The sequence below is a fragment of the Tiliqua scincoides genome, chromosome 2 (genome assembly GCF_035046505.1).
Source record: "Tiliqua scincoides isolate rTilSci1 chromosome 2, rTilSci1.hap2, whole genome shotgun sequence".
NCBI lineage: Eukaryota > Metazoa > Chordata > Lepidosauria > Squamata > Scincidae > Tiliqua > Tiliqua scincoides.
In genome coordinates this window covers 268,111,607-268,131,818 of record NC_089822.1, presented here as the reverse complement: position 1 = coordinate 268,131,818, position 20,212 = coordinate 268,111,607, and the positions used below count along the sequence as shown (strand labels likewise).

Sequence of the window (20,212 nt, the reverse complement as noted above, 5' to 3'; positions counted from 1 at the left end):
CCCCGCTGCATGTGGCCGAACCCCTTCTGGCCTGGGGGGCCCTGAAGTGTCTCGCCCACTCCACCCTGTAGCCTTGGCTGTTCATCCCTCGCGGGCCGGGCAGCCTCCTGCACAGTGGCGTAGCCTGGGGGGAAGCACCAAGTCCTGCAGGGAGCCCCCTCGGAGCCAGTCCGGGCCAGGAGCGCCGCGGGGCGCGGGACCTGCTTGTGCTGCTCTCGCTCTCTGCTGCGCGGCACTGCGAGGGTTAAGCGGAGCCACTGGGGGCGGAGTGGGGCAGCCCCTTCTTCCCCCGCCCCCTTCCGCCTCCCGCACGTGGCGCCTGCAGCCTCTGCCGAGCGTCCAGCCACCGGAGGACCAGGAGGAGCCCGATCTGTGGGGGTAAGAAGGAATGGGGGACGGGGGAGGGAAGGCCAGGCCGGGCTCCGGGGCGGTCCTGGCAAGAGGTGGGGAGGGGCTGCCACTGTCCCCCCTCCACTTGGGCTCTGCTGGGGGGGCTGCGAGAATCGTGGGAAAGGAAGAAGCGAAGGGGCGAGACGGCCCCTCAGCAGGGAAAGGGGGGCCAAGGGCACAGGAGCACGTGGGGGCACTGAGGACCCTCCCCGTCGAGACCCACCCGGAAGGGGCAACAGGCTCCTCAGGACCCTGCTCTGGAACTGCGCCCCAAAGAGCTGCGCCTGTCCTGAGAGGCAGAACTGGAAGAGGACCCCCGTGGGTGTGAAGGGGCATATCCCCCCAGCCAGCCTTGCAGCACCCCACAAGCAGAAAGGGGTGGTCTTTGCCCTCAGAGACTTAGCACAAGGGGTGCTTCTCTAGCCTCAAAAGGGGGGAGTCACAAAGCTGAGGGGCCACCACAGGGAAGGCCCTGCCCCTCGCTTCAATTCGTCTGCCCCAGCCCTGGAAGCAGGGCCACCTTTGCTGACCTTGCAGGGAGAGCCAGCTGATCTGGAAGAAGGCAGTCCTTCAGGCCCCTCCATCCCAGACTGTGTGGGGTTTAAGACTTCCAAATGGCATTCAGGAGCCCTCCCGTCCAAAGCCTGGACCTCTTCCCTTTCCAGAGGTCCACCAGGGAGAAAAAAAGAGCAAAAAATGGCTTTGTAGCTGATGGGAATCCTTCCAGCATCTGGGATTGATGCAGGGAGCAGAGAGTCCATTAAGGAGCTGAGCCCCAGAAGGAGGCAGTGGGGAGGACAAGGGAAGAGCTCCAAGTGTGTGTCCTGCAGAGAGTGACCTCCCTGAGTAGCCTGGAAACATCTGCAACTTTGCAAAGCTTTGAGCTGAGAGGGGAGGAAAGAACCCCCAGGTGGGGAGGGAGGCCCAGGATCACAGCCCCGCCAGTGGAGGGGAAGGGGAGGGGGCCAAGAAGGCACACTGCAATAAATCCCCCCCCCCCGCCAATTGCATGCTGAACTCTTGGTCTGCTCTTGGGTGCCTTTGTTTCTATGGTGAGGGGATTTTGATATGGGGAGCAGAAAGGCTGGAACAGAGAGGGCTAAAAGGGGCCTTCATCACTGAAACCAATGCGAAAAATAACAGGATGACACTGGAGAACAGGATTTTAGACCTAAAACTGAGGGGCCGGGTACTTTTTGACTCTCGTGTATGTTTACTTCATGTTGCATCTTCAGTTTATATATTTAAAATTGTGTTTTATTTGTTCAACTGTTGGCCTCTTTGTTGGTTTCAACAGAGGCCGAGGCAAGAAAAGTCATAAGAAAATCCTTTGGATTTTGCAGCTGAAGATCTTTCCAGCACCCCTGCCTGATCCAAAAGTCCCAGAGATTTTGTTGGAAGGTTGATGCTCTCAGAAGAAGGAATTGAGGAAGGTGAGTAGGGGGAGCCCCTCTGTGACTGAGCAGGGAAGATCCAGCCCCAGTGTCTGCTCTGCAGAGAGGAGCCACCTTACCCAGCCTGCATCAAAACAGCCACGTCTTCCAAGGTGTGTGTCTCAGTGTCTCCCCTTTCCAGAGGTGCAGAAATAACTGGGCTTCCACCTCAGGCTGAAGTATTAGTGCCGGGCAACAGGACGTCACCTGGAACGGTTACAGCTCCTCTCTTAGGGACTGGGCTTTGGGGAAGAATAGCGGCAGCAGGAATGACACAGCAGGAAAGGAGACCCTTAGTGGGCCTAGAAATGCCCACATAGGTTCTGGTTATAGATTTGGCCTGGACCTCTTTTTTCCCCTGTTCTTCCTTGGCTCATTTGCTTGGTGGGGGACAAGGCTTCACTGTCCCAAAGGCAGCAGAATGCGAGATAATGCGAGACGTGGCCTGTGGAAATCGGCTCCTGTCCTTCCAGTGCAGTTGAGCTCAGTAGGATCTACATGCCATTTAAGAATGAAACTGCGCACGGGAGACCCCACAGCACAAAATAGCCATGTTTTAGCATTCATGTGATGACATTAAAGGTGCTGATAGGCCTGCGAGAGTCTTGGGAGGCCCTCCTCTTGGGACTTCTCCACAGAAACAACGTCCACTACCTCCATCCGAAGACTAGGTCAGGTTGCAACAGGCCAAGCAGCCATAATTGTGATTCTTCTGCACAACAGCTCTTTGAGAGTCGATCTCTGAGCAGAGTGTGATCCTGTGCATCCTTTCAAGGGGGCCAGTCAGTGCCACGGCATCCAGTGGTGTTTACTTCTGAGTACACATCTCTAGACGCTTTAGAGATGCCACTTCCCTATAGGAACATAAAGAGAGCCTCGCTGGATCAGGCCCAGGGCCCATCTAGTCCAGCTTCCTGCATCTCACAGCAGCCCACCAGATTTCTCAGGGAGCACACAAGATACTTGCACCTTGCTGGCACTCCCCTGCATCTGACATTCTGTTTACCCTCACACCTCCCAACAAAGATAACAGACTGCACTAGGGTTTAACTTGTCCTACTTTAAACACATTGACCAATTTTTAACCCACAGAACTTTCTGAACATACCTTCCCTCCCTCGCCGGTCCAGAATAGACAGGAAAACTGCCATCCACAGCCAATTCAGCTGACAGAAATAAATTCCTACCCGACCTTCATAATGAGCGACCAACTAATCTCAGACTGTGCCTACCCATCATAACTTGTAACCTGTGACGGGGTTTTCCTCCACAAATCTGTCCAGTCCCCTTTTAAATGCATCTAGGCCAGATGCCATCAGCATGTTCTGTGGCAAGAAGTTCCACAGACTAATAATATGTTGGGTAAATAAATATTTTCTTATGTTTGTTCTAACTCTCCCAACACTTTAGTGGATGTCCCTGGTTCTGGTGTTGGGTGAGAGGGAAAAGAGCGTCTCTCTATCCACGCTATCCATCCTGTGCATAATTCTGTATGTCTCAAATGTCCCCCCTCCCTTGCATCCGGCATTCTGTTTACCCTCACATCTCTCATGCATCACATGCATGTCTACTCATACTATGTCTAATTAGAGTCAGTGGGGCTTACGACCAGGGAAGTGTGGACAGCATTGTGCTGCTAATTCCTTAGTCAGGAGGGGCTGTTCAGGCAGCAGTATCTGCCCGAGGTCCTCTGCCATGAAGACAGATGCAAAGAATTCATTCAATTTCTCTGCCATCTCTAAGTCTCTAAGTCTCACTCACCATCCAGAGGGCCAACCCCTTCTCTGGCGGGTTTCCTGCTTCTAACATCTTTGAAGAAACTTTTATTATATCCCTTAATGCTGCTGGCCGTGTGTTCCTCATAGTCTCTCTTAGCCTCCTTATCACCTTCTTACATTTCTTTTGCCACAGTTTATGTTCCTTTTTATTCTACTCATTAGGGCAAGACTTCCATTTACATAAGGGCTTCCTTCCCCTTTACGGCCTCTCTAAGTTGGCTGGCTAGCCATGTGGGCACCTCCTTGACTGAGTGGAGCCCTTCTTCCTTTGTGGTATACACTGCTCCTGGGACCCTATTTCTGATGTTTTAAGCAGCCTCCATGCACTCTGGAAAGATTGGACCCTCTTTACCTTCCCTTTCAACTTTTTCCTAATCAGCCTCTTCATTTGAGGGAAATCTGCTCATCAGAATTCAAGGGTTTTTGTGTCAGATTTGCTTGGCACTCTTCCCCCAACATGCATATTGAAACAGATCGCAGCATGGTCACTGTTCACCAATGGCTCAGCAACATTTACATCTCTAACCAGGCCCTGAGTACTGCACAATATTAAATCCAGAGTCACCTGTCCTCTGGTGGGCTCCATGACCAGCTGCTCTAAGGCACAGTCATTTAGCATGTTAAGAAATTTGGTCTCTCTTTCATGACCAGAACATGAATTCACCTGGTGGATATGAGGAAATTTGAAGTCCCCCATGATTACAACCCTGTCCGTCCTTGATAGCTCCCTGATCTGTTTCCTCATTTCAAGGTCCCCTTCTGATTTCTGGTCCTGAGGACAATTACACCCTCCCACTATTATCCCACTTGGGCTTGCTAGTTTAACCCAAGTAATTCTATGGTGGAGGCAGACCCGCCTTCCAGCTCAACTCTGCTAGATTCTACCCCTTCTTTGACATAAATGGCCACCCCTCCTCAACACGTCCACTGCTAATCAGGATTCTCTCTCCGATCCAGGAACCGGTGGACAAGTCAATGAGGATCTGAGGGAGCCTTGTGGGATGTAATCGGACATTACCATGCTTGAGGTAGAGGAAGAGACTTTTAGAAATCAAGATGGATCAGGGAGGGAGGAGGGAACACAGACCCCTGCCTGGAGGACTAAACGTGTGTGTCTCCAAGAACTCCTAATCAAAGAGGAACATTCCAAAGTAAGGAGAAGTGAGATGTGTCCTTTGCATGAGGAAACTACCAGCACAAACACACATCATACGTTCCATGAAAGGAGCCACACAAGGGAGAGAACTGCGAATCAGGAAAGATCAAGGAAGCAGGAGGGAAACCGGACACAGAAAGGGAGAAATAAATCTGGTGCTTGTCAGGGTGGCAGTTTGAACATCCTCCCAGTCAATCCACGGAAAAAAACTGAAAAGAGGAAGGAAAAATGCCCTCAGTGTGGTAAGCTCTTCAACAGTAAAACAAACCTTACAGTACATCAAAGAACCCACACTGGGGAGAAACCATATAGATGTTTGGAGTGTGAAAAGAGCTTCAGTGCAAGTGGATACCTCACTAAGCATCAAATAATCCATACAGGGAAGAAGCCATATACATGCTTGGAGTGTGGAAAGAGTTTTAGTTGTCAAGCAAACCTCACTAAACATCAAAGAATCCACACAGGTGAGAAACCATATAAATGCTTGGAGTGTGGAAAGTGTTTTAGACAGCAAGGAAGCCTCACTAACCATCAAAGAACCCACACAGGTGAGAAACCATATCAATGCTTGGAGTGTGGAAAGAGCTTCAGTCAAAGGTCACACCTGGCTGTGCATCAAAGAACCCACACAGGTGAGAAACCATATAAATGTTTGGACTGTGGAATTAGCTTCAGTCAAAGCTCACACCTGGCTGTGCATCAAAGAAACCACACAGGTGAGAAACCATATAAATGTTTGGAGTGTGAAAAGAGCTTTAGTGCAAGTGGAGACCTCACTAAGCATCGAAGAACCCACACAGGTGAGAAGCCATATACATGCTTGGAGTGTGGAAAGTATTTTCGGTATCAAGCAAGCCTCACTAACCATCAAAGAATCCACACAGCTGAGAAACCATATACATGCTTGGAGTGTGGAAAGTGTTTTAGTTATCGAGCAAGCCTCACTACCCATCAAAGAACCCACACAGGTGAGAAACCATATCAATGCTTGGAGTGTGGAAAGAGCTTCAGTCAGAGCTCACACCTGGCTGTGCATCAAAGAACCCACACAGCTGAGAAACCATATAGATGCTTGGAGTGTGGAAAGTGTTTTAGTTATCAAGCAAGCCTCACTTATCATCAAAGAATCCACACAGGTGAGAAACCATATCAATGCTTGGAGTGTGGAATGAGCTTCAGTGTAAGCTCAAGCCTGACTGTGCATCAAAGAACCCACACAGGGGAGATGCCATATAAATGTTTGGAGTGTGGAAAGAGCTTTAGTGCAAGTGGAGTCCTAACTAAACATCAAACAACCCATACAGGTGAGAAGCCATATACATGCTTGGAGTGTGGAAAGTGTTTTAATCAGCAAGCAAGCCTGACTAAACATCAAAGAATCCACTCAGGTGAGAAACCGTTTCAATGCTTGGAGTGTAGAAAGATCTTCAGTGTGAACTCAAGCCTGACTTCGCAGCAAAGAACCCACAAAGGGGAGAAGCCATATAAATGCTTGGAGTGTAGAAAGAGTTTCTGCTGGAACTCAAATCTGACTTCGCACCTAAAACCCACACAGGGAGAAACTGCTTGGAAATAGTACTGCCGGAGGTGGGGTGGCGCACATGTAAGTGGTTCCTGAGGAGATAAATGCCTCTGCAATACCCCAGGCAATCAGGAATTTATGCAGCAAAGTTTAATAATAATAATAATAACAACGGGTATTTATATACCGCCTTTCTTGGTCTTTATTCAAGACTTTATTCAAGGCGGTTTACATAGGCAGGCTTATTTAAATCCCTTATTAAATAGGGATTTTTACAATTAACAACAACAGTATTTATATAACGATATCTAACAATTATATAATATAATTTATATAATTATATAAGAATATAATATATTCTTTCTTTCAAGAACCACTACATTCAGGTGTTTCATTCCGATCTGGCTTCACATTCTGGCCTCCATCCTCCCACGCTCAGAGCAGATGGAATAGCTCGGCTTCAGCTTGTCAGCTGCTTCAAGGTCGCACGGTGCCGGTGGCCTCGAACTGGCGCCCTTGTGGATGTTATCTTCAGGCAGATGGAGGCTCTACCCTCTAGAGGTTTAGCTGCCTCTGAGATCCCATTGCAATGTACTGCGCCCATGCAGGAGCTGCTGAAACCTTCCTGGGGGAGAAGTAAGGGATTAATTGCTGGCCCTGAGGTTCCCACCCCCCACTTGGGGTTGCATATGAATGATCTTATTGGCTTGCTCTATTGTACCTCACACTGGCTTTTTACTTGTTTTGTTCTACTTGTCTTTTGCTTATTATAATATGGATACTTTAAATTAAATTCATGTATATGTGTTGCTGGAGGCTTTTGATGCTACATTAACCACGGGGGGAATAATCTTGTGCTTGAGAAATTATCTCTGAGTATTTTCTTGATGCTTACTAGTAATACATTAAATTCTGAAAGGGTCAGGGGAGAGATTTAATCCCTTAGGTGGAATAGGTGCTTTGATGCTGCTAATTCTTGCCTTATTTCCAGTGGTCACCTCACCCTCTTTCAATAGTCAAAAGTGGAGATAACTGCACTAAATTGGGAGGTCAGAGCATGCTGAATTTCATAGTGATATGTGCAGAACTTGGGCTCAGTTGGCTGCTGGAACTTGGCCTGGTAGGATCATAGCCTGTGCTTTTCATGAGCCAAAAGATAGTTTGTCTGAGTTTGTTTGAGCCCATTGGCTGACTTGCTGAGTACCTTGTAACAAGCTCTTAAGAGTTGGGAGGGGCTGAGGCAGGAGATTTTAGTGTGCTGTGCAAAAGAAGGCGGCGATACCATTGGAGGAGAGGTAGAGGGTTGCCGTGTGCAGAGCCACTGAGGCTATAAAAGGGGCTGCAGCAGCACAGAGAGCTCAGAGACCACCAGGGAAGAGAACATAAGAACAGCCCCACTGGATCAGGCCATAGGCCCATCTAGTCCAGCTTCCTGTATCTCACAGCGGCTCACCAAATGCCCCAGGGAGCACACCAGATAACCTCATTCTGGTGCCCTCCCTTGCATCTGGCATTCTGACATAACCCATTTCTAAAATCAGGAGGTTGCGCATACACATCATGGCTTGTACCCCATAATGGATTTTTCCTCCAGAAACTTGTCCAATCCCCTTTTAAAGGCATCCAGGCTAGACGCCATCACCACATCCTGTGGCAAGGAGTTCCACAGACCAACCACACGCTGAGTAAAGAAATATTTTTTTTTGTCTGTTCTAACTCTCCCAGCACTAAATTTTAGTGGATGTCCCCTGGTTCTGGTATTATGTGAGAGTGTAAAGAGCATCTCCCTATCCACTCTGTCCATCCCCTGCATAATTTTGTATGTCTCAATCATGTTCCCCCTCAAGCGTCTCTTTTCTAGGCTGAAGAGGCCCAAACGCCGTAGCCTTTCCTCATAAGGAAGGTGCCCCAGCCCTGTAATCATCTTAGTCGCTCTCTTTTGCAGCTTTTCCATTTCCACTATGTCTTTTTTGAGATGCGGCGACCAGAACTGGACACAATACTCCAGGTGTGGCCTTACCATAGATTTGTACAACGGCATTATAATATTAGCCGTTTTGTTCTCAATACCCTTCCTAATGATCCCAAGCATAGAATTGGCCTTCTTCACTGCCGCCGCACATTGGGTCGACACTTTCATCGACCTGTCCACCACAGTTCATGTAGCTGATCATGTAGTAGCACTATTTTTTTTTTAATGCTGGTCTGTGACCGTAATTAAGGTCAATTGACTGACTGACTGACTGTATTTTATGCCAAGAAAGGTTTTACTGACTAGCACTATCGCACCATGGAGGAGAAGAAATGCCAAACAGTGGGGTGATGTCACCTGGCAGTGCTGTCCTTGCTGGGCAAAGGGAAGAAGGAACGAGGGGGATTGAGAGATCAGAGAAAGACGGAATGGGGAACAGCAGGGCAGGGACAGGAGAAGAGAGACGGAGAAGCAGGAGGAGGAAGACCAGGGGAGAAATAGTAGGATGTAGAGGTGGGGGAGGGGGCAGGGGTACCTGTTGAGGGGGTGGAGAGAGAGACAGGAGAGGGGAAGGGGATGTGGGGAAGGGAGGGACAACTGGCAGGGATAAGAGTGTGTGAAAGGAAAGCCCAGTGTCATTGGGAGAAGGGGCCCAGCCAAGGGGAGGGAGGAATTGGGCAAAGTCCCAAGGAAAGGAGAGGCAGCCCCAGAGTGGGGGTCTGGTTTCCACAGACCTTGAGATCCAGCCAGCACCAGGGCAAGCGCTCGTGCTGCCTTTGCCCCCCAGTCCATGTTTCTAGTTGGCTCCTGCAGTGGGACAGGTGGGCTGGGCCTCGAGACACTGTGGCCGGCCACTCCTGGTGGGTGGAAGAGGAGCCTTCTCTTGAAGGACCAGAGCCTCTAATTCTGGAGCCTGCCGGAGTGACATAATCCTGAGGGGGAGCTTCTCTAGGGAGGCCCTGCAATTATTTTGGTGAGGTTAGTTGTCCAGCCCTGGCCTTATTTGGCCCAACAGACTCCAAGGAGGGCAGTGACAAGACAAGTCCTTCCAACTTGCAGGGGAGATCCTTGTAACAAGCTCCCCATCACTGGCAGAAATGGAGGCTGGGAGAGAGGAACAGCTAAGCTTGGAAACCAGAAGGACAAGGGCATGAGTGGGCATTTGGAGAAGGGGACAGGAGATCAGGGGCAGGGGGCACCAAGGGGGAGCTGCTGGCAGGCTTCTTAAAACCCTGAGCTGGGGTGAGAGACAAGCTGGCTGAGGGATCCATCTGCAGCCCTCCCCAGATGGACAGGTAGCCCCTGTGACAAGGGAAAGTTCTGCCCTGAGGTTGAGAGGGATGTGTGTCCCCTTACCATCTTGAGCTCCGAAGCCCCTTTTGGGGAAGAAGAACCCGCCCTGCAGAGCACAGCGAAAGTGGTGTGCCCCATTGCCTGTATACTGTCAGAGTTTCCCCCAGAGGCTGGTGGTTGATGGGGCCTCGAGAAGATGCAGGCCTTCCCTGTTGGTTCTGGGCTTCCCAGAGGCAGTGGGGGGACAGGAACAGACACCGCAGGGTTGAAGATGCTGGATTAGGCTTTAGGATGGATGAGGAAACTTTTCCTGTGTGAGAGAGCTCCATCCTGAAGTTAACTTGGATCCTGTGGAGCTGAGCTGTCTGTGTCCAAAGAGAGACTGTTATGTGAAAATCCCCCTTTTTGCCTTTCAGCTGTGATTTTCTCTATATATATCTGGTTATGCTATTATGGACTATAATATCATGCAAGCTAAACTGTTCTCCCAGCACACAGGCCACATTTCCAGGACTTTGGTCAAGCCACAAGCTCATGGTGACACAACACCACCCCCCATCGTCACACATTATGGGAGGAAGTCTTGTGTCTTAATCCAATCACTGCTTAAGCGTCTCCTGCATTACTTGAACTGCCTTCCATGATTTTGGTGTTGAAATTCTCTTGCTGATTCATTGCATTGTACCATGTTTTCCACAGTCTTTGTTAAGTTCTAGGAAGCCAACCATCAACCCCATGGAATTTTGCTGATAACGGATCCCCATTCAAATGGATACATACTCCAAGCACCCAGCCTTGTGTTAGCAATCAAACTACAAGCCAGCTCAGCACTGTCTCCCAACCTCTTAGTAGAGAAAGCTTCCTCTCACATGCTCTCTCTCTCTCCAAGGCTGAACACATTGGTGTTGTGTCAGAGGGTCATCTTCACAGGACACTTCCCCCCCCCACTGTCTCTACAAGACAGGTGATAGAGATTTTAGAGGGTTAACCTTACTTCTCTTTAGATGAGGAAAATAACTGAGAAAAGAGTCAAAAAAAGGATTGGTGTTTATGTCATTATGTCAAAGTGACCTGCACAAAGAGAACATGCACGTCACAGCTTTCCGAATAAGGAAAATTCTAGGATCTTGTGTAACCAAAATTGTGGGCAAAAAAACTAGTCCTTAGAAGGGTAAAATGACTTTCCAGTTAAGGCTGGAACCATGCACTGGTGTCAGTATGCCCTATAAGGAAGTGGAAGTGACATGGGTATCACATGGATCACTCGTTTGTTGCAAGGTATAAGTGAGAAGTTCTGGGTGTGGTTCTCTGAGAAACTAAGAAAGAACCAAGGGGTCAAATGTCTGTATCCAACTGAATCAGTCAAAAATTGTAAATAGCTGTAAATAAAGCCTTCAAAAACTTTTAAAGGTCTGTGCCTGTTTAGCATTGCGTCAGTGAAAGAATCTGGGAATCTTTCCATCACAGGTAACTATTATTATTATTATTATTATTAACAGTATTTATATACCGCTTTTCAACTCAAGTTCACAAAGCGGTTTACAGAGAAAAATCAAATAACTATCTTGCGACTGGAACGCCTTCCCTTTCCCCTCCCCGCTTTTTCTCCCCTTCTCTCCCTGTCTTTAGTTAGCAGCTGGGGTTGGCAGAGCAGGGACCCCTAAAATCCTTCCCTACAACCCTTTTTCTGATTTCCTCGGATGCACCAAATACTCTTCACATGCAACCACCATGAAAGATGCGTACACTGGACTTGAGCATTAGGACCAAGAAATTTCATTCTCCATGTGCATTATGTTACCTTTGACGTTTTTGTAATAAACCACAATCTTTTATTGCAAGTTATCTTTCTCAGTCTCCTCTTTAAGCAAAGGGAATTTCTCTGCATTACGCCATCTTGTAATCCAGCCTACGATCTTCATGTTCCAATAAGGGCAGTGTAATAATTCCCCTAAACCAGGGGTCTCCAAACCCCGGTCCGGGGACCAGATGCAGCCTGCGATGAGCCTCTATCCTGCCTGCAGTCAGCCTCTGATCCCCTGAGAGCCTCTGGCCCAGTTGTCCAAAAACAACCAGAGTTGTGCTTGTGGGGTGGGGGAATGGGGGTCCATTTAAGGGTCTGCTGTATTTCTTGGGCTGTGTTGGTGCTTGGGGAAATCCTGGACATTTGAGCCCATTCATTCATTCAGAGCATAATCCTGCACAGAGCCAACGCCAGTGGTAGAACCGCCCTGCTGGCAGGAGGAAGCCAGCGCCGGATGTACGCTGGTGCAAACAGGCAGCGGCAAGCAGCGGCATCATTCTGACACTGGTACAACGCTAGGAGGCAGTGAGGTGCCGTGGGGGCGTTCCATGGGCGTTCCAGAGGTGTGGCGGTGTGCGTGCCTGGGGTAGGCGCAGGAGAGGCGCCACCAATGCGCCATCACCAAAGCCCCTAAACAGAGCTGACATGCTCTTTTCTGCCCCCAGCTCGCAGCGCCAGCAACACACTCGCCGTAGAATGGAGGAGACCCATAGGAGCCCATGGAAAGGTGTTACCTGTAAACAAGACAAACACCCTGCAGACCTGCACTACACCAGGCCCCACCCACGAGAGGACAGGATATGGTGCTAAGCCAGTAGCCAATCGCCCCACACCTGCCCAGCCATATCAGCACAGTCCCAGCACAACATACCCCAGAACAGAGGGTGTGTGGCATGGGGCTCTGTCACCCAGCCCTCCCAAGGGGGGCACTTTGGTGGAGGGGAGCACTGGCAGCACTAACAAGCACCCACAACCACTCTGCCCCAAACAAGCACCCAGGGCCATGCACACGCTGCAGGGTCCTGATGGGAGAGGGGCTGGCTGCTAGCAAACTAGCAAACACCTATCATCTTTCCCCCCAGGTGTCACATGACAAGTGAACCTCAGCAGCAGCTTTCATGCAGGTATGGTCCGTGGTGGGAGCCATGCTCAAATCATGCAGAAACACCCACGGCACCCTGCACCCACAAGTGATTCATGCACAGAGCACAGAGGGCTGAGGACAGGGGTATTGGATGAGCACTAACTGCTCACACAGGTCCTCTCCCAGGTGTGCCAACCTCAGAAGCTCCAGGCAGGTACAGCCACTATGGAAGCAGTTGGGCACCCCTCCTGCCCCCCACAGGCTGCAGTGCCCAGGTGCATTTGGTGGGCCGCTGGACTAGATGGGCCTATGGCCTGATCCAGTGGGGCTGTTCAAGTTCTTATGGGCCAGGACACACCTGCAGGACAGACATAGCCAAGGACGTCCCGGAGCCAGAGCGACTGGCCTGGAAGAAGCAGAGGGGGAGGCCAGGTCCACTTCCCATGTTCACCTGGGCTCCAGGCACATCCAGCAGCCCAGGAAAGTGTGGTTAGGATTGCAACTCCAGTTAACAAGAGCATACCCCCGTTTACGCAAGCACGACACATGCCTGTTTTCACAAGCACAACACACGGAAATGGCACGGTAATGGCTCACCAGACGACCCACCGCACCCGCAGTGACCGCCAGCACACAGGTAAGTGCCTGGGGAGGGGTGGGCCTGACAGAGATCCAGGGCAGGGTTGGAGCTCCATGACAGGGACACCGAGTCCAGAGCGACCAGATGTCCCGACTGCAAACCTGGGGAGGGCATCCTGGAAAGGGGGACGTCCAGAGACAATGCAGGACGTGAGGAGGGGGATGCCACAATGGGCGGCATATGGCTGTCATGCAGTTTGTGTACGTGCAACATGACATTAAAGCAACGGAATAGAGCGTCACTCAGTACATGGAATCCATTGACTACATCAAGGGCGTGCCCAGCCTGCAAGGGGCCACTTACGGGGAAAAGGAGGGCCCTCACGCTCCTGTCCAGGACACACGGCAAGGAGGGGTGTACATGTCCTGGAAAAGGAGGACAAGTGGTCACTGCAGGTGAGGCCAGTCCCTGGAATCAGATGTGGGAGGGTGGGACAGATGTGCTGGGGGCTGAGAAGAGAAGCATGAAAGGAATGAATTTAGGGAGGATAAAGCTGGAAGAAGCCGCTGTTAAGATTTGGTGAGTGTTCCAAGATATTTAAAGCTTCTTTCTCAAGAATACAAAATAAGGAAGCAAAATAACCAAGCAAAATGGCGACAAAGCGTGAGACGAAAGAACTGACTGAACCGATAACTAATATGGAGAAAAATATTAAGCAAGACCTCAAGGAGTTACAAAACAGATTCGAACAATTATCGGAAGACATAGAAATAGTGAGTACAGCTGCAGATAATGCTGTAAAAAAAATTGAAAATAACGAGGAAGAATACAACTATTAAGAAAAAGAGTTGCTTTATTATCAGACCGCCAACGACGAAGAAATTTGAGGCTATCAGGAGTAACGGAGGATATTATGGCTAAAGATCTTGAAAAAACTTTAACTGAATTTTTCAGAAAATTAGGAATAACTATAAAAGAAAAAGATCTTGAACGAGTTCATCGGAGCTTGAAACCAAAACCAAATCCTGGTGATAGCCCACGAGATATTATAATAGCTTTTTCAAGGGAGAAAATACAGAGCTATGTTTGGAGAAGACTCAGGAAAAACAAAGATTTACAATTTCAGGGTCAGAGAGTAACTATTCGTCTTATCACCAGAAACTCTTCAAGAAAGAAGACTTATGAGATCATTTGCTCAGAAATTACATGAGAATGGCATTCTATTTTCCTGGGGATATCCCACTGTTATTTTGATTTTTAAAGATGGTAAACTCTTGAAAGCTAGGAATCCATCTGAAGCTGAGAAGTTACTTCATAGACTTAAAATAGATAATACTCTTCAAGAAGTTGAAGAAGAGGAAGAAGGAGCAGAGAAAGAGGACTATTACATAAATTGGAATAAGGGATAAGAAAGAAGCTATCTTCCAAAGTATAATGTAATATATTAAAATAATTTTTCTTATGTCTGTGCTGGTTGAAAGAATTGAAATATGGGGGGGTGAGAAGCAGGAAGGCAGAATCTCTTTTCAAGGAATGAGAAGAGTGGGGATTTTGAATCCCTACCCAACTCCTCAAGAAGGGTTTTTTCCAGCTATGGGGGAAGAACGACCAGCAAATAGTAGTAAAAGATAGACCAGAAAGCACACCAGGGGGTTGGTTACAAACAAAAAATGGGGAGGGTGATTAAATTACTCTCCTTAAATGTAAATGGTCTGGCCTCAGACCTTAAACATTATAGAATAAATGACAAAGGATTTGGGGATTGATATACTGTGTATTCAGGAAACTCATAAAAGTAAGAGGGATTTAAGACCATGGGTGAATAATCCAGTCTGGAGTCTGCAAATAGAATCAAGGGGAACAAAGAGAGCAAGGGGTGTGGCTATCCTTATGTATTGGCAACCTTCAGTCTCGAAAGACTATGGTATCGCGCTCTGAAAGGTGGTTCTGGCACAGCGTCTAGTGTGGCTGAAAAGGCCAATCCGGGAGTGACAATCCCTTCCACACCGGGAGCAAGTGCAGTCTGTCCCTGGTCTGTCTCCCTGGCTATGGGCCTTCCTTCTTTGCCTCTTAGCCTCAGACTGTTGGCAAAGTGTCTCTTCAAACTGGGAAAGGCCATGCTGCACAGCCTGCCTCCAAGCGGGCCGCTCAGAGGCCAGGGTTTCCCACTTGTTGAGGTCCATCCCTAAGGCCTTCAGATCCCTCTTGCAGATGTCCTTGTATCGCAGCTGTGGTCTACCTGTAGGGCGCTTTCCTTGCACGAGTTCTCCATAGAGGAGATCCTTTGGGATCCGGCCATCATCCATTCTCACAACATGACCAAGCCAACGCAGGCGTCTCTGTTTCAGCAGTGAATACATGCTAGGGATTCCAGCACGTTCCAGGACTGTGTTGTTTGGAACTTTGTCCTGCCAGGTGATGCCGAGGATGCGTCGGAGGCAGCGCATGTGGAAAGCGCTCAGTTTCCTCTCCTGTTGTGGGCGAAGAGTCCATGACTCGCTGCAGTACAGAAGTGTACTCAGGACGCAAGCTCTGTAGACCTGGATCTTGGTATGTTCCGTCAGCTTCTTGTTGGACCAGACTCTCTTTGTGAGTCTGGAAAACGTGGTAGCTGCTTTACCGATGCGCCTGTTTAGCTCGGCATCGAGAGAATGAGTGTCGGAGATCGTTGAGCCAAGGTACACAAAGTCATGGACAACCTCCAGTTCATGCTCAGAGATTGTAATGCAGGGAGGTGAGTCCACATCCTGAACCATGACCTGTGTTTTCTTCAGGCTGATTGTCAGTCCAAAATCTTGGCAGGCCTTGCTAAAACGATCCATGAGCTGCTGGAGATCTTTGGCAGAGTGGGTAGTGACAGCTGCATCGTCGGCAAAGAGGAAGTCACGCAGACATTTCAGCTGGACTTTGGATTTTGCTCTCAGTCTGGAGAGGTTGAAGAGCTTTCCGTCTGATCTGGTCCGGAGATAGATGCCTTCTGTTGCAGTTCCAAAGGCCTGCTTCAGCAGGACAGCGAAGAAAATCCCAAACAAGGTTGGTGCAAGAACACAGCCCTGCTTCACTCCGCTTCGGATGTCAAAAGGGTCTGATGTGGAGCCATCGAAGACAACAGTGCCCTTCATGTCCTTGTGGAAGGATCTGATGATGCTGAGGAGCCTGGGTGGACATCCAATCTTGGGGAGAATCTTGAAGAGGCCGTCTCTGCTGACCAGGTCGAAAGCCTTTGTGAGATCTATGAAGGCTATAAAGAGTGGCTGTCGTTGTTCCCTGCATTTCTCCTGCAGTTGTCTAAGGGAGAATACCATATCAGTGGTGGACCTGTTGGCTCGGAATCCACACTGCGATTCTGGATAGACGCTCTCTGCAAGTACCTGGAGCCTCTTTAGTACAACTCGGGCAAACAGCTTTCCTACAACGCTAAGGAGAGAGATGCCGCGGTAGTTGTTGCAGTCACCCCTGTCACCTTTGTTCTTGTACAGCGTGATGATGTTTGCATCCCTCATGTCTTGAGGTACTCCACCTTCTCTCCAGCAGAGACAGAGGATTTCATGCAGCTCAGTGACGATGATCTCTTTGCAGCATTTTAGGACTTCAGCAGGGATGCTGTCTTTTCCAGGTGCCTTGCCAAAGGCAAGGGAGTCCAGGGCCACGTGAAGTTCTTCTAGGGTTGGTTCACTGTCAAGCTCTTCCAGCACAGGCAGGCACTCAATGTTGTTCAGTGCTTCTTCAGTGACTACATTTTCTCTGGAATATAGCTCAGAGTAGTGCTGCACCCAGCGTTCCATCTGCTGCGCCCGATCCTGGATGACCTCGCCTGTGGCAGACTTCAGAGGGGCAATTTTCTTCTGTGTTGGACCTAGGGCCTGCTTGATACCATCATACATCCCCTTGATGTTGCCCGTGTCAGCTGCTATCTGTATCTCGGAACAGAGCTGGAGCCAGTAGTCGTTAGCACATCTCCTGGCAGTCTGTTGGACTTTGCTGCGAGCAGTTCGGAGGACCTGCAGGTTGCGCTCACTGGGACAGACCTTGTATGCTGCTTGAGCTCTCCTCTTTTCCTCAATGACTGGTGTCAACTCCTCAGAGTGGGCTTCAAACCAGTCTGCCGCCTTGTTGGTCTTCTTGCCGAATATGGACAAGGCGGTGTTGTAAACGGTATTCTTGAAATGTTCCCATCTGCTGGATGCGTTTGCGTCGGCCGGGCCTGGAAGAGATTCCTCAAGCGCTTGTGCAAATTCCTCCACTTTTCTCTGATCCCGGGTCTTGCTGGTATCAATGCGAGGTCTTCCTTCCTTTTTCGTGTGATACAGTCGCTTTGTTTGCAGTTTCACTCTGCTGCACACCAGGGAGTGGTCAGTGTCGCAGGCAGCACCATGATAACTGCGTGTGATCTTGATGCTGGGAAGGCTGGAGCGTCTGGTGAGGATCAGGTCGAGCTGGTGCCAGTGCTTTGATCTTGGATGTCTCCAAGAGACTCTATGTTGGGGCTTTGTGTTGAAGAATGTGTTGCTGACACAGAGACCGTGATGACAGCAAAACTCTAGCAGGCGTTGGCCATTTTCGTTCATCCTCCCAGTGCCAAACTGACCTAAGCAAGTGGGCCATGAACTGTTATCAGCACCAACTCTAGCATTGAAATCGCCGAGGATGAACAATGGCTCTTTTACAGGGATTTTCTTGACAGTGGTGGCCAGGTCATCATAGAATTTGTCTTTGGCTTCTGCTGGAGACGACAGAGTCGGTGCATAAGCACTGATGAGAGTGATAGGTCCTGCTGATGACTGGAGCTGCAGGGACAAAATTCTTTCACTTCCCACAGTAGGTGGGATGATGGATTTCAGCAGGGTATTTCTGACCGCAAAGCCAACGCCATGTTCCCTGGTTTCGTTTGGTGGTTTTCCCTGCCAGAAAAATGAGAAATTTCTCTCCTTGACAGATCCGGAATCTGGCAGCCTAGTCTCTTGAAGGGCGACGATGTCCATCTGCAGTCTGCTCAGCTCCATGTCGATGACAGCTGTTTTGCGTGCGTCGTCTATTTCTTGCAGGTCATCAGAGAAGCCAGGTGTCATTGTCCTAACGTTCCAGGTGCCCAGCTTTAGGGCAGTAGTTTTCTGTTTTCTGTTGCATGGTGCAGAGTTGTCGATCCGCTTGTCGGTTTTCACCCTAAACCCCACGCACCCCATGAGGTTAACGGACCGTGGCGAGGCAACACCTTACTGGCTGGGGACTGCCCAGCTTAAGGCAGGCGGTAGCTGCCCAATGAGATGCAATGATCTCTCCCACCGTCGGAAGCAGCCCCTGGCGTCATGCTCTACGCCAATCGAGCGAAGACTTATAACCGGTAAACTGCTGCTTCCCGTGTTGTGCCGACGCCGTATGGCGAAGTTGGAGTGTCCTCTCCAGTGCGCGAAGCCTGGGTAAAGAAGGTATGGAGGATAGGCTGTTACCCATGCAGCAAATCCCCCCTCTCCACGTCGCTGGAATGGTCCAATGGAAAGGCAGAAGCCAATACGGTTGGTTCCAGCGGCGTCGCAGGAGTTGCCAGAACGTGACTGTGTTCAGCCATGAACTGCCTAAGGGACTCCGGCTCCTGATTTTGCCTCGAGGTTGACTCCTGAAGCCTTTTCCAGAACTGGATGTAGCCACAAGGCAGTGGAGGTTTGGGATCAGAGTTTCCTTCTCTTAGATGAGCTGCCTTCCTAGGCTGACGAGTCCCATCTACCCGGTGGGCTATCTACCCGGCATCTACCCGGCTATCCTTATACATTCTAAAATGAATAGAACTATGTTGGAGATATGTAAAGATAGAGAGGAAAGATTTATTCTTTTGAAATTTAGTATGAATGGTAAAAAGACTATCTTGGCAAATATTTATGCACCTAATAAAGTTCAAACTTCTTTTTTTGAATCAAGCTTTCCAAAGGTTACAATCATTTTACAAAGGTGATTTGATGGTTGTGGGTGATTTTAATAATATTATAAAGAATAGGAAGCTGTAGTTAGATAAATGGAGATTGAAGGAGGTATTAAGTCTCTAGCAGGAAGAAAAGCAGCCCACTTTTTTTCAAAAAGGTATAAAAAACTTTCTTGTATTGATTATATTTTAGTAAAAGAAACTAATGATATGGAAGTTAATAGAGTGGAAAGAGGCCTATATGGATTTCTGATCATTCACCAATTATTATAGAGTTTGGTTTGGAGGAAGAACGAAAGGCTAGAAGATGGTTTAACCCTAAAATATTTTTGCAACAGAAGGACAGGGAGGATTTAATAACAGGGGTACAACATTATTTTAAGGAAAATAAAGGGTCTGCAGAGGAAGATATAGTATGGGATGCTGCAAAAACAGTAGTTAGGGGAATATGTATTACTAAAGAAATATATTTTAGGAAGAAAATGAATATTAAAAGAGAACAAAAATTAAAGGAGATAACAGAATTACAGAACAGATTACAAAGGGAGATGGAGAGGCAAACTCAAGATAAGCTGAATAAGTTGAAAGATGAATTGCAGGAATTAGATAATTTGCCCTCTGGAAAAAGGATCTACTAGTGAAGAATGAGTATCAGAGAATAAATATAAGCTCGATGAAGAGTTTGGCAAATTATTTGAAGAAAAGAAAGAAAAGATAAAAGATAGTCTGCTTGAGAAATGAAATGGGAAAGGCGGTTTATAAAGATAGTCAGATAAGAGAGCCCTTTGAAAAATTTTATAGTAATTTATTTAAAGCTGAGGAAGGGAAACAATTGGATGAAGTTATAGTCAATAAAATCAAGGAAGAGGATTTGTTAGTATTAAATGACGATATTGCACAACAAGAAATTTTGAGTGTTATACAGAAGTTAAAAAATAGGAAGTCGCCAGGTTTAGATGGATTGATGGCAGAATTTTATAAAATGGTTGGAAATTTAATAGTTCCGGAACTACAGAGTTTAATATTAAGGGGAGGGAAAGCACCAGATTCTTGGAGGAGTACTGAAATAGTGGTAATTTTGAAACAAATGAGGGACCCAGTGGATCCCAATTCTTATAGACCTATTAGCTTGGCAAATCAGGACTATAAAATTTTTGCAAAAATCTTAGCAAATAGATTGGAGAGACTGCTCCCAAGGTTAATAGGAGAGGATCAATATGGTTTTGTAAAGGGAAGAATCATTGGGCACCCTATAAGGAATGTTATTAACACTTTATATCATGGAA

At 48.4% G+C, this 20,212-nt stretch overlaps 1 pseudogene; it reads left to right on the top strand.

Annotated features, from left to right (window-relative positions):
* LOC136640317 (zinc finger protein 721-like) overlaps positions 1-20,212 on the top strand; it is a 165,958-nt pseudogene that overhangs the window by 122,774 nt on the left and 22,972 nt on the right.